The sequence below is a fragment of the Photinus pyralis genome, unplaced genomic scaffold (assembly GCF_008802855.1).
Source record: "Photinus pyralis isolate 1611_PpyrPB1 unplaced genomic scaffold, Ppyr1.3 Ppyr1.4_LG2, whole genome shotgun sequence".
Taxonomy (NCBI): Eukaryota; Metazoa; Arthropoda; class Insecta; order Coleoptera; family Lampyridae; genus Photinus; species Photinus pyralis.
Window position 1 is genome coordinate 45,238,498 of NW_022170403.1, and position 12,471 is coordinate 45,250,968.

General features: G+C 34.7%; 1 long non-coding RNA gene across 2 annotated transcripts; it reads right to left on the reverse strand.

Moving 5' to 3' along the window:
* Positions 1-570: 570 nt before the first annotated feature.
* Positions 571-1,691, reverse strand: LOC116164996. Of its 2 annotated transcripts, XR_004144053.1 has the most exons (3): positions 1,304-1,685; positions 1,161-1,254; positions 571-1,107 (listed from the first exon to the last, which is right to left on the reverse strand). It is a non-coding gene; the product is annotated as an uncharacterized LOC116164996 (long non-coding RNA). The 2 variants fall into 2 exon arrangements; XR_004144052.1 differs by having other exon boundaries at positions 1,161-1,691.
* Positions 1,692-12,471: the final 10,780 nt, after the last annotated feature.

The window sequence follows — 12,471 nt, forward strand, 5'->3', positions numbered from 1 at the left end:
TACCATGTGCTTTAATAAAAAAAACAAACACACGCCGCTGACCGGCCAGCTAGCTCTGTTGACCAAATAGTAAACAGCGGAGAGAGCAAGACTAATACACAGGGTAGTGGGTGACAGAATTAATACATTTGGTAATGGCTCATCATATATCATCGATTCCAAATAAATCTTCACTACTTACTTTTGTGGCTTCTTGTAAATTTCCTGGGCGCCACCTAATTCCATATTAAGTTTCGCTTACACTACCGGAACTAGGAAAGGTAGCTTTAACTTTAAAATAGGCAACTAATGACCCACAAATAAAAAGTTTTATTCGGTGCCCTGCACCATGAAATAAATTCAAACTTGCACAACTTAGATTCCCCACTGGGAATTCATAATCTTATTTAAGGTAAGCAGCAACTCAAAATATGAATCCTCCCAACGTTAACAAAAGAAGGGGTTTACATAAAATTTCCCATAAAATGTTGAATAAAATACACCAGAATCTCTGGAGTTAACACACAAATATCGTTACAGTGGCAAAATAATGAATTAAATTGAAAATAGATACCTTAATTTATAGCTTGAGTGGGCAATGAAATTATTCGGTTCTTACGAGCTCGTTCGTACCTTACATAAATTGTTATCACTCCATAACGAGAGTAATCTTTTGACTAGCTAAAATATTGTACCCCAAAAATGTCAAGCTTACCAATTAACAGTAATAATCTTGGCTCTATGCAGGCCAATTAGCAATTGATCACCACCGAGGTGGGTCAAATGCAAACACACAAATTTACAAAAAGGTTTAACAATGCTACATCACCGTACGATCAATATTTAGGTCTTCTTTTCCACAGGTCCTGGTATATGATTGCACGTTGAATGGCAAATGCTGCTCTAAGTGTTACACAAAGTGTCGGAAGTAAGGTAGCGGCTTCAAGATATGTACGACTCGGCCATTAAGTTATTTCAATGGTTTGATGCTAGATCGTACACACTGCACTCCAGTACGCTTAGTCGATTTACTTTCCTATGCCCCCTTATCCGCAACACAATGTGGTCTATAGTTTCGTTTCACAGGTAAACAGTCGGATCGTAGTTCTTGACCCCAATACGTGAACTCTAAAATAATAAACTAATGGGTGGTACGTTTTTACACAAGAATAAATGCGAACCTCTACATGGAGAGAGTCAACGGAAAATAAAAGAGCTTCGTGAACGTACGAAAGTGAATGGAAGTTATCCTACGATCGTTGTCAGAATGGTCCCCTAAAATAGAAATAACGGTAGTGTGGATTCGAACACACAGAGAACTTACAATTATGCTTACGTTCCTTTAGAAGAACTCCTTTCGGATTAAATGGTTACCATGCCCAAAAAGAAATGGCAGGTACAATGATGGTTCACTTGTTTTTAAAGATGCTTTCGCCAAATTGTTGAAAACAAATGAACAGGAACTAAATTAGCACTTAAATCAGGATGAACCGCACGACCGTTCTCTTCGGGTTAGCAAGTAAAACACGCTGAATTTTTCCATTTCCGGCCCCAATGAAACAACGAAGTTTTGCTCCAACCAATAACGCGGTCAATCGAAGCTTACAATACCATATATGGTTACGGTATCAAATTACATAGGTTATCTAAAGCGGAAATTGGCTTTTAGACCAATAATAGAAATATAAAACATTAAAACGGGCAGGTACGGAAATAAACGAATGTGAAGGTTACAAAAGGTGACTACCACAGAATAGAAAAGTTATAAACAGGGTGATTGAAATGGAAATACGAACAAAATGTTGATATAATAATAAAACTGTTACATCGTCTGCACTGCACAGCACATGTCATTGTGAATTGTCATATGGATATGCGTATTTCAAACTTTTATACAAAGGCACCGCACCGCAACAGCACTGTACTACCACCTATGTGAATGGGGCTTTAGATTACTCGTAAGATCGATAATTTTAAACTTTGCTAATAAAATACTGATCTCTATTACTAAAAATGCGCTTTGGTCATATATATGCTGATTTACCTGTCTTATTTAGGGATCTCCTCTAGCTGAAATTGTCACTACAAAAGGGGTTTTTTGAAGGTTGTACTGTCTTCACAATGACAACAACGGAAATAATGAATTTTTATACTGATAAAAATAAACACAGACAACATTGGAAACATTTACGAATGCATTGCTTTCTATAAAATGGTCTAAATATTAAATTTCTACCTGGTATAGATCTGAATATTTAATTTTTAAGTAGACGTGGCCATCTCTTTTACTTATAGGTACTATTCGTTCAATAATTTGAATTAGGGTTGTTATCCATTTACATTTTAACCGCAAGCTGGTTGTTTTACATTGACAAAATAAATTGTGAAATACCGCTGAATTTGATTCCCTTGGAATCATACAGTTTTATAATCAACCTTTGTTGGACAAAATTCTTTTGTTGATATGGAAACTTGGAGTTCTTACAGCTACGGGATTGGTTAAATACTCAGGAGATTTCTTTGATGCTTTCTTATACCGACCGACCTCTTAGAATGGGGGGTCTTTAATGATGGCCAATTGAATTGCAGATTTCGGTTGTTGTTCCTTCCGGTCAGTACAAATTTTGGGTTGTAAAAAGATGTAAATGTTTCTTGACGGATTTTATCTCACGTTAGATTTTGGTGAACCGGCACCTTTCTTGTCAAACTAATGCCCGCGAAATACGCACGTAACTTTCACTAAGGGTAGCGAAAACCATTGCACTCTTTCTATTATAATCCAAGAAACCTCACTTTCTCGCGTTGTTTTATATTGAAATGGACTGTAATTCCCAAATTTTTTGCACTTACCCTTTAGATGTAACTTCTCCGCACAAAGGGATAAGGACAAGGGACAAGATTACGGAATGGCAAGGGTAAATGCAAGGTTGAATTTGTCAAGAAACTACTAGTTCGTTAATCGTCCTTTACTTATTTCACAGAGCGAATTTTAGTTGCTTTTATTAATTGTATCAGTAACCGAAATCGACTAATTCTCGCGACGGACTTAATGCGAGTGTCCAGTTGAGTTATCTACTCGACCCTGGCAGATTAGAATTATATGGGAAAATCCGGAAAATAAATGTCATTATTGAATTATGCTTTTAAAACCAAACACGCGTAATTTTTCCACTGGGGCAAAATGTTAAGTTCCAGAAAACTACTGAAAAAATGGACACTGATTGTCGCGTTGATCTGTATTAACTTTTTCTCGAACGCCAAATGCTGAGCTAAACGCAGTACTGACCAAACGCTACTCTCGTCTTGACCCTTTTAATTTCACAGAAAGTGGGTCTCCTCTCTATACTAAACTGATTTAAAACGCCTATTTCATGGTGGAAAGCAATGACGGCGATATTTCGTTCATTTTCATTGGTTTTCCAACTCTAAAGTTATCTACAAAAACGCCGATATAACAGAAGTTTACTTATCCTTTTCCCGAGGAAGCTTAATTCGCAGTGTAAGATTTGGAACATTATATAACCTCTTTATATAGCTTTAGAAAATGGTGAAAATTCAGTAAACAATAAAAGGCAAATTGATGAAAAAATGTTGGATTGACCCTTTTGAATTAAAACCCTCTACCACTATATTCTTCTGTCTCCAAGATTAAGTAGCCGTTTTCATCTTGTAAGTGCAAAAACGTTTTGCTTAGAATTGTCATTATTTTGATATTTTGTGACCAGTCATTCTCCTGCGACGAGGACGGGTTTTGCGGGATGGTTCCTGAACGAAGTGGCTTTAAGTTAGTTACGTTAAGGGTCCTTAATTTCGGATTTCAATCCACACACCACCCCCGACACCCGTACCATTGAATATCCAACTCCCCTGATATTCAATGCCCGTACGTAACATAAATCGTCTTACCGCATCACGTATAAGCAGATTATAGCATCAATTGATTATGTTATTCATAGGAGCTCGTATAGATCAACAAACTGCCATTAATACGGCAGGTATTAGATTACGACCGCGCTTGTTTCCGAATTAACGTTACAAATCGTCTGTTATTACAGGCGTACGCTATTAACGCCAATCCTAAATAATATCGCGAAACTTATAATGCATCCAGTAATTAAATTTCCTCAAAACGTCGCTTCAAGTTTAGGTGACAGAAGTAAGTTGCTCTTAACTTTGCATGTAATTAAGTTATGAGTAAGATCGTAACAAAATCCGTAACGTTTTGCTTTGCTCTAAACTGGCATAATAACGTGCGAAGTACCTGCATTGAAACTAGACGAATTTAGTATAGGCGAATCCAAAATTACTGTAATTAACGTCTAATTATTCTGGGCCGTGTACCTAACGTAAAAAATCTTCCATTTTCGACTGTAAGGAAGTCACGAGAAAATATACGATATAAAATGTGTCTTTATTATATTTTGTGTGCACGTTCTATAAAAGTTCCTATATCTAAAGCATTGTTAGCTAAACAGAAAGGAAATACTGTGGTTTTATATGAAGTAAGGAAAACCATTAATTTTTATGACAGTTTTAAGTATCACTTTACAAATTTCTCTGACTGTTACTGCCGTATAAAATACGTGAGTACCCGATCATATAACGTAAAGTTAGGGAAGCTATTGCCGTTTTATATCATATTTATGGTACTATCTGCATTAGACCATTATCCTAATACCTTTGGTACTGGAACTCAACGAGATTCTGTCGAGTTCCTTTAGGTACAAAATGTGGAGTGGTTTCCTTCATCTTTCTCGACGGATCGATTGCTTAAGAACTCTTTCCTGGGAAACGTTTTTAAATTTGTTGTAGCAGTTTCCGGCTTTTACTATACCACTGTCCGATTTGTAAATAGATTTTAATTATATTCTATATCCATATCTAAATTTCACTACTAAGGACGTTTACTGATACCACATGTGTATGCTATCAATAAAAAAAAGTTGCTATCGTCCGATTCCGACTGATATTAATTCTCCAACGCATATACTCCGTTCAATATCTATTGTCCAAGTAGTAGGCCATGTTAGGGTGATGAAATTCACTGTGTATACTGTATATGTGCTGTCACTCATTAGGTTATGTCCATTTTATACAAAATGATAATTTCCTGTCAATGAGCAAAACCTAGTTGCCAGATTTAGTTTTGGATTTTGTGGTAATTTTGTTATAGGTTAATACGTATAAATTTCATGAGAAACAACTTGCTCAATACGTTTCATACTTTATTGAGTAGGCAAATGGCTCTAATGAACATTATTAATTTCAAAATGCTGTTATATATTTACAATTATATGCTTAGTAATAGCTAGATACCTAACTGCGCTTGAGTGTAGTTCTTGCTTCTACGGTGCCATTGGAATGTTCTTCCTTGGATCTTTTGTTTTCCGTCTGTGCTGTTTGATGATTAGTACATTTCTGTTAATCTTATTTACGGCGGGTAGCTTCCTATTCTTTGGGGAACCTTTTAGTCGTAGAGCAGCTGCCTGATGGAAGTAATTAATTAACCACCCAAAGGGCTGTAACTTTAGAACTAGTAGCCCAATCTTGGAACTGTTTGAAATTAAGGATTCTACAGGCCACATTCTATAAGAAAATTTTTTTCCGGGTCGATCTGAGATAATTTTTTTTTCGGGGCTCAAAAAAAGGCAGTGTATAACCTTCCTTTTTTACCAAAAATCGACTACACCAAAATTTCTCGGGAAAACACTTTTTCTTATTAATTTGGGTGCATAGAATCCAAATCAATTCGTACTTTTTCGATCAGACTTCTCAATCAAAAATTATAGACTAGAAACCAATTTTGAAAAAAAATTCAAAGGGCTGTAACTTTTGAACTAGTAGCCCAATCTTGGAACTGTTTGAAATTATGGATTCTACCTCGTTACTATTTGAAGTTTGTAATAGATTACACCCTTCCAAAAATCCAAAACGAGACCCCGCATGCAAAACAGTAAAACGCTCCCTTCTGATTTAATTTTAGATGGATTACTTTTAATTTCAGAATCGTGTACCCATTTTCGGACGCTGGATCCATTTTGAAAAATCCAAGTTTCGTCCAGATACACGAATGTTATATTTTCACTTGAATTTTGATATTGCAAGAATTTCCTCAAAAATGTAATTTTGGATGCAACAACATATTTTTGTTCACAGAGAATTTTACGTCCATTTACGTGATTGTATTTATAACCCATTGATTTTAGAATGTTGTATAAGGTAGTTTTCCCCTTATCAAAATCAAAATTTTCCCGCGCGTCCCTTAGTAAGTCAGCCAAAGTAAAGTGTTCATTTTTCGAGTGATAATTCCAATTCAGTCGTTGCAAATCTTCCCGAAATGAAAAATTTTTACATTTAAGTTTTAGGTCGAGGGCCAAAAGGTTTCAATTCATAAGTATCCAGCCGGATAATTCTTTCAATGGTTTTTTCTGATACCTAGAATGGTACAAACCCCAAAATTAGACCGAAAGTTAAGTTCAATGCATAAATACTCACATCCCAAATGTCACTAAGCCGGGCTAAGATTTCCGCTTTCCTTAGGTCTGGCCTGTCTGTTTTATAATGCCTGTAGGCTTTTAAAATTTGCATTTTCGCATCTGAATTTATGATTTTCGGCATATTTGCTTAATAAAAATCACAATTGACTGATACGTATCCATGACGCCGATATTCAAACATATTAGGTCTAGTGGCAAACAAAGTGTGAAAGCACTGACAACATTGTACGTTTAACCTCAAATAGTTCCTGTACTTCGCAGCTGATTCTGATAGGGAGTTTTAATTTTATTAAACATAAAAACAAACTTCCATGACTACCTACTTGGACAATAACTATTGAACGGAGTATAATGTGAAATTTATCAATCGAAAGTGAACCCATATAGGTTTCCTGCGTTTCTCTTCAAAAAGTGTTCATTATAAACACGCAACCTTATGATGCATGGATACTCGTTTGTTCAAAATTTCGTGTTCCTATTTTTGACAAAAATGTCAAGGAATTTTAGGGCTAACCATCTTCCTCTAATTCTGTTTTAGATCCATGAAAGAATTTTGTCCTACAAGATGTCACTCTTGAACTCAAAATTGGTGTGTCAAAACATAGTTTAAACTTCACCCTTAATTACTTGAAAATATTGCTCTTTTGAGTCAGTGAAGAAACGTGCTACCCAGCTTATACATCTCATTATTTCGAAGTGTCCAATAACGTTGTTCATTACCTGCTTTTCCATCACTTTGATTGATTATTGGCAGAAAGTGGTTTTCATTTCACGAATTTTCCGTTGGAATATCTCGAGATCATAAAGTAACGGAGAAATTGATGCCACGTCTTAATACTCAACGCGTCCTCAGTAGAGCAACACTGTCTATTCGAGCGGGTTTCAAGCCATTTTGTCGAAAACGTACGATGGCAGGTTAAATGTGTAGCAAAAACGTCTGTATTGCAAGTTCGAGCGCACGTAAGCGGAATGAATCTGACAGTCATGGAAGAGTGGTTGAGTTACTGGATAGCCAACATTTCCACGGAGCATTTCCGCAGATATGCAGCTAACCGGAAAATCCGCAGCACCGATATCTTTTAAAGAACGAACCGCACCGTCTTACGTTGGGAAATTTATTTTTTTTCGGTATTACTCTTAGATCAGTGAATTGGTTGACGGCGGCGTTCATGGACTATTTCTTATCCCTCGGTCCGGAATACGTAATCAATCTGTGAAAATACTATAGGAAATAAAACCCCCGTCGTTTTTTCTTCTGTATCCATTCCGCTATGTACTTATAGACTTGCTTAATCGGTGTAGGTATTATACACAATTACATTACCATTCAAATAACAAAGTGATATTTATGCGTTAACTTATAATCCTGGCCTGAACTTTGTGATTTAAAGTGACACGCTTTACCTATATTTTGGTCATACTTCCAAGAATGCTTTTCTGATTTGACGTTCACTCTAAATCAAAGATCAATACACTGCAATTACTCCAAGTGAAAAAATGAGGGTAAAGAGGCCGAGCATGGAAAATAGGTAAAATGATACAGGAACAAGATAGCACGTATAAAAGAATTACTGCCCCTTTGTGCTGTACACAAATTGTGCTATTATAGGCTAAGAAAATTTTAAGGTGTTTGAGAAGGACGTTATTAACTAACGAAGTTTTAATTTTCGAGCTTCATCGCAAAGAAAGGCGACGAGCTGGGGAAAGCTTGATCCCACCATGGGAGAGCAAAATTTTGTTTTAAAACAGTAGCCGCCCACCGCTTGCCCTTTAGAATTGCTGGGGCCGCCGATAAGTGTTTTCCCGAGAAATTTTGGTGCAGTCGATTTTTGGTATAAAAAAAAATTGTCTCAGATCGACCCGAAAAAAAAAATTTCTTATAGAATGTGGCCTGTACAATCCATAATTTCAAACAGTTCCAAGATTGGGCTACTATTTCAAAAGTTAAAGCTCTTTGAATGTTCTTTCGAAATTGGTTTCTAGTCTATAACTTTTGATTGAGAAGTCGGATCGAAAAAGTACGAATTGTTTTGGATTCTACGCACCAAAATTAATAAGAAAAAGTGTTTTCCCGAGAAATTTTGGTGTAGTCGATTTTTGGTAAAAAAAGGAAGGTTAAGTATTCAAATACTATGCGAAGTATTCGAATACTTCTCAAAGTATTCAAATACCTTGCGAAGTATTCGAATACTTTACGAAGTATCCAAATACTTTGCGAAGTATTCGAATACTAAATATTTGTGGAAGTATTTGAGTTACAAAAACAAATACTGCTTCCATAAAAGTATTTAATTACAAAGTATTTGAATACTTTAAAGGATTTGAATACTAAAAAGTATTTACAAAATCGAATACTGCCCAGCTCTGGTCGGGATTATACTTAAGTACAATCCTCACTTACATCTCGAGAATACGTATAATCCCGACGATCAGATCTAGCAGAATCAGTTCTTGCCAGTGGAAATTTTAACAATCACAATTAAGTACGTGCAAAATTTGTACTTAGTTGAAAATTAGTGATGAGTAACGGATATAGGTAGACAAATTTTAGCGTATAATAGAAATAAGTTCCACGGCGGTACAGCAACAAATCATTATAGAGGAAATTACTCTAGCTGTAGTCCATCACTAAATTAGGTACCTAGGAACGTTTTGATTTGATTTGATTTATTTATTATTCCTTTTGACAATTATCGATATTGTATAGGAAGCGTCAAGTATAAGTATATGACAAACAATTAATGAGACAATAAACTATGACAAACATTAGATACATAAAATAGACAATTCAACATACTACTTCTCATTACAAAATTTGAAATATTCGGCGATGGAGTAAAACAATTTTCATTTAAGTAACTTTTAAGTTGACGTTAGGGGTAGTAAATCAACAAATCATTTTAGATGAACTCAGTTTAGAGGAAATGGCCGCACAAACTTTAACCGTGACAGTAATGGAAGAAATTTAACTCTAACGCATATAGGCCTAAACATTTTAACCAAAATAGCAGTATAGGGGTAGAAGTTACTCCAAAAATTCAAATATTAGGGTATAACAGAATTCGTGAAACGGGCAAAACCCAGAGCTGCGCCCTCTGGGAAACAAATAAACCAATACAGAGCTGTTAATATTTTTCACATGAAATTATCTTATTCTGAATATGTCGTCATTTTCTCTCCGCAATCTCATTCGAATTTAAGTTTTCTAGTAGATACTCAGGCAGACATATCAGTTATTAAAAGTGGATCTATATCGGATAATAATTCAGAGGAAAATTACGTACATTATAAAAGGAATAACCCAGAACACTGTTAAGTACATCAATTGGTTCAATAATATAACAATTATAATTTGGGTAAAGTTAAAGGTTTATGTGATGAATTTGCAGATATGTTTGCACTCGTATTTGCATTAGAGGAGAATACAGCTTCAGTCAATAATTTTTATGAGCAAAAACTACGCCTTACCCCAGTTTATATTACAAATTATAGATTACCTTATTTTCATAAAAAATAAATTAATAAACAGGTAGAGAAAATGTTAAAATCGGGTATAATATAGAGCATAGTAGATCAGCATATAATTCCCCAGTGATTTTAGTACCTAAGAAATCCATAAACGGTGAGAGGAAATGGAGGATGTGTATTGACTTTGGATTAATTAATAAAAAATTAATTCCAGATAAATTTCCATTACCACGCGTCGATGACATTTTAGATAACTTGGGTAGAGCAAAATATTTTTCAGGCTTAGATTTATTTTCAGGATTTTATCAAGTCAAGTTACATCCAGATTCTCGAAATATTACTTCATTTAGTACAGATCAAGGTAGTTTTCAGTAAACAGTTTTACCATTTGGACTTATTGTTGCTCCAAATTCTATTCAGAGAATGATGTCAATTGCTTTTTCTGGTTTATGACCATCATCTTGTTTTTTATACCTAGATGATTTAATAGTGCTGGGATCCTCTGAAAATCAGCATTTGAAAAATCTTAAAGAAGTTTTTGCAACTTGTAGGAAATTTAATCTTAAATTAAATCCCTATGAATGTTAATTCTTTAAAAATGAAGTTACTTATTTAGGGCACAAATGTACTGATAAAGGAATATCGAAAGATAAGGATGCAACCAAACGTTTTATTGCATTTTGTAATTACTATAGAAGATTCCTTCCTAATTTTGGGAGCATTAGCATATCCATTAAATAAATTAACAAGGAAAAAATGTGAATTTAGATGGACAGATGAATGTAAATCAGCTTTTAATCAACTTAAATCATTTCTTTGTGAACCTCCAATTCTTCAATACCCTGTTTTTCAAAACCATATTTTATTATAACCAGAGCTGGGTAAAATACTTTTCAACATCTATTTAAAATAGAAAATATAAAATAAAAAATGCTAATTTATTTTAAATACAAGATACTAAATAGGTTTGATATTTCTATTTAAAATACCAAATAGAAAATAGGTATTTCAACTAAATATTTCAAATAAGTACCTATATACCTGTTACATTGAGAGTTATATTATTATAATATTCATAAAGGATAAGAGTATATTAAAAAATCGTTTCTCACGATTTAACCATTTGCTTTAAGTAAAAGCAGTTTTTCAAGGTGTGCGTCTGTTAAACGCATCTTCTCTTTGGTTGCATAATCATCCCTTCATAGGAATACAAGCGTTCCACAGGAGCTGACGAAGGAATTTTAGGAATTGTAGTGTTTATCTTTTTAATGAAGGGAGGTATTGTGTCATATTAGAATCCACAGTTTATGTAAACACACTTGTAGAGTACAGTATGTAATTGGGTTGCATTTTAGCCATTACCTATCATTGCTTAAATTGTCAACTATGCAACCTACTTAGGTACAGATGCCGACGATTCGAGTTACCTGGAACGCCACCGTCCCTAATACTGACCAGCAGGTTTCCGCGTCTTCTGGTGGCGCTTGAGTCAGTCCGGCCGTTTGCCCGTCCATCCGTTCCGTCGGCCGAACAGCCACGTTACCGAAAAGAAAACCATCTAGTCAAATTAGAATCCAATATCCTCACTTGTACGGAAAAGTACTCATTTACAAATCTCAGTTCTGTCAAACCTTTTTTTTACTATGATCAATAGACAATTAACGCAAATCACAACAGGATTACCAGTTCACAAGTCAAGAACCGCCCACATTCAACGTTAAGCTTTATACGACGAGATTGAAACAGCAATAAATCTGAAATTAAACTAAATTGAGGTTTTTGCACATTTCATTTGGGAAATGTAAGGAAATCGTATTTGTAAATGCAAAAGTCGACTTTTCAGGGTTTTAACTAATTCGGTAAATGGAAGGGTTTCGCTAAATTTAAATAATTTCCAGCTAAAATTTTATAAATGCAAATGATTCCACAAAAAGTTATGGTATACAAAAATGCTAAAGGAAACAAGAAGAAAAGCAGTTTATTTAAATTCGTATATAGACGCAACTGTGAGTTGAATATTAACTGCTTATTTATTTATAATATTATTCAAACATTTTGAAATAAAATGCAAACTTCTTGAAGATATCCAAAGTTTAGACCTACGTATGAAGCTTATTTTATTGTATTCCCATGCAAACAACTTAGTTTGGTTAAGTTTATACTCTGTTCGAACGACAAAGGACACTTTTGCATTTTTCAGTAAATAATGATTGTTGCGTGTGGAATATTTATAGCGCAATGATCGAGTAAAGAGCCGGAGAAATTGCACCGAAAATACGAGCAACAAGCGTCGCGAAAATCGCGGAAAATCTTTTATCCCGGTAAACAAGCTAACGCTATACAAATAATCTCGTGTGTAAAATTGACAGTCCTCATTTGTTACTTGAAAAAAAGTTCAACAAGTTTTAGTATTTAGAAAAATACGAAAAGAAGAAAAGTTGCAGAAAAGTTTGTCAATAGAATTCAATCTAGTATCGCTCTCTATACGTATGCGAAAACACTCGAAAAGATATATCTGATGGAGTAA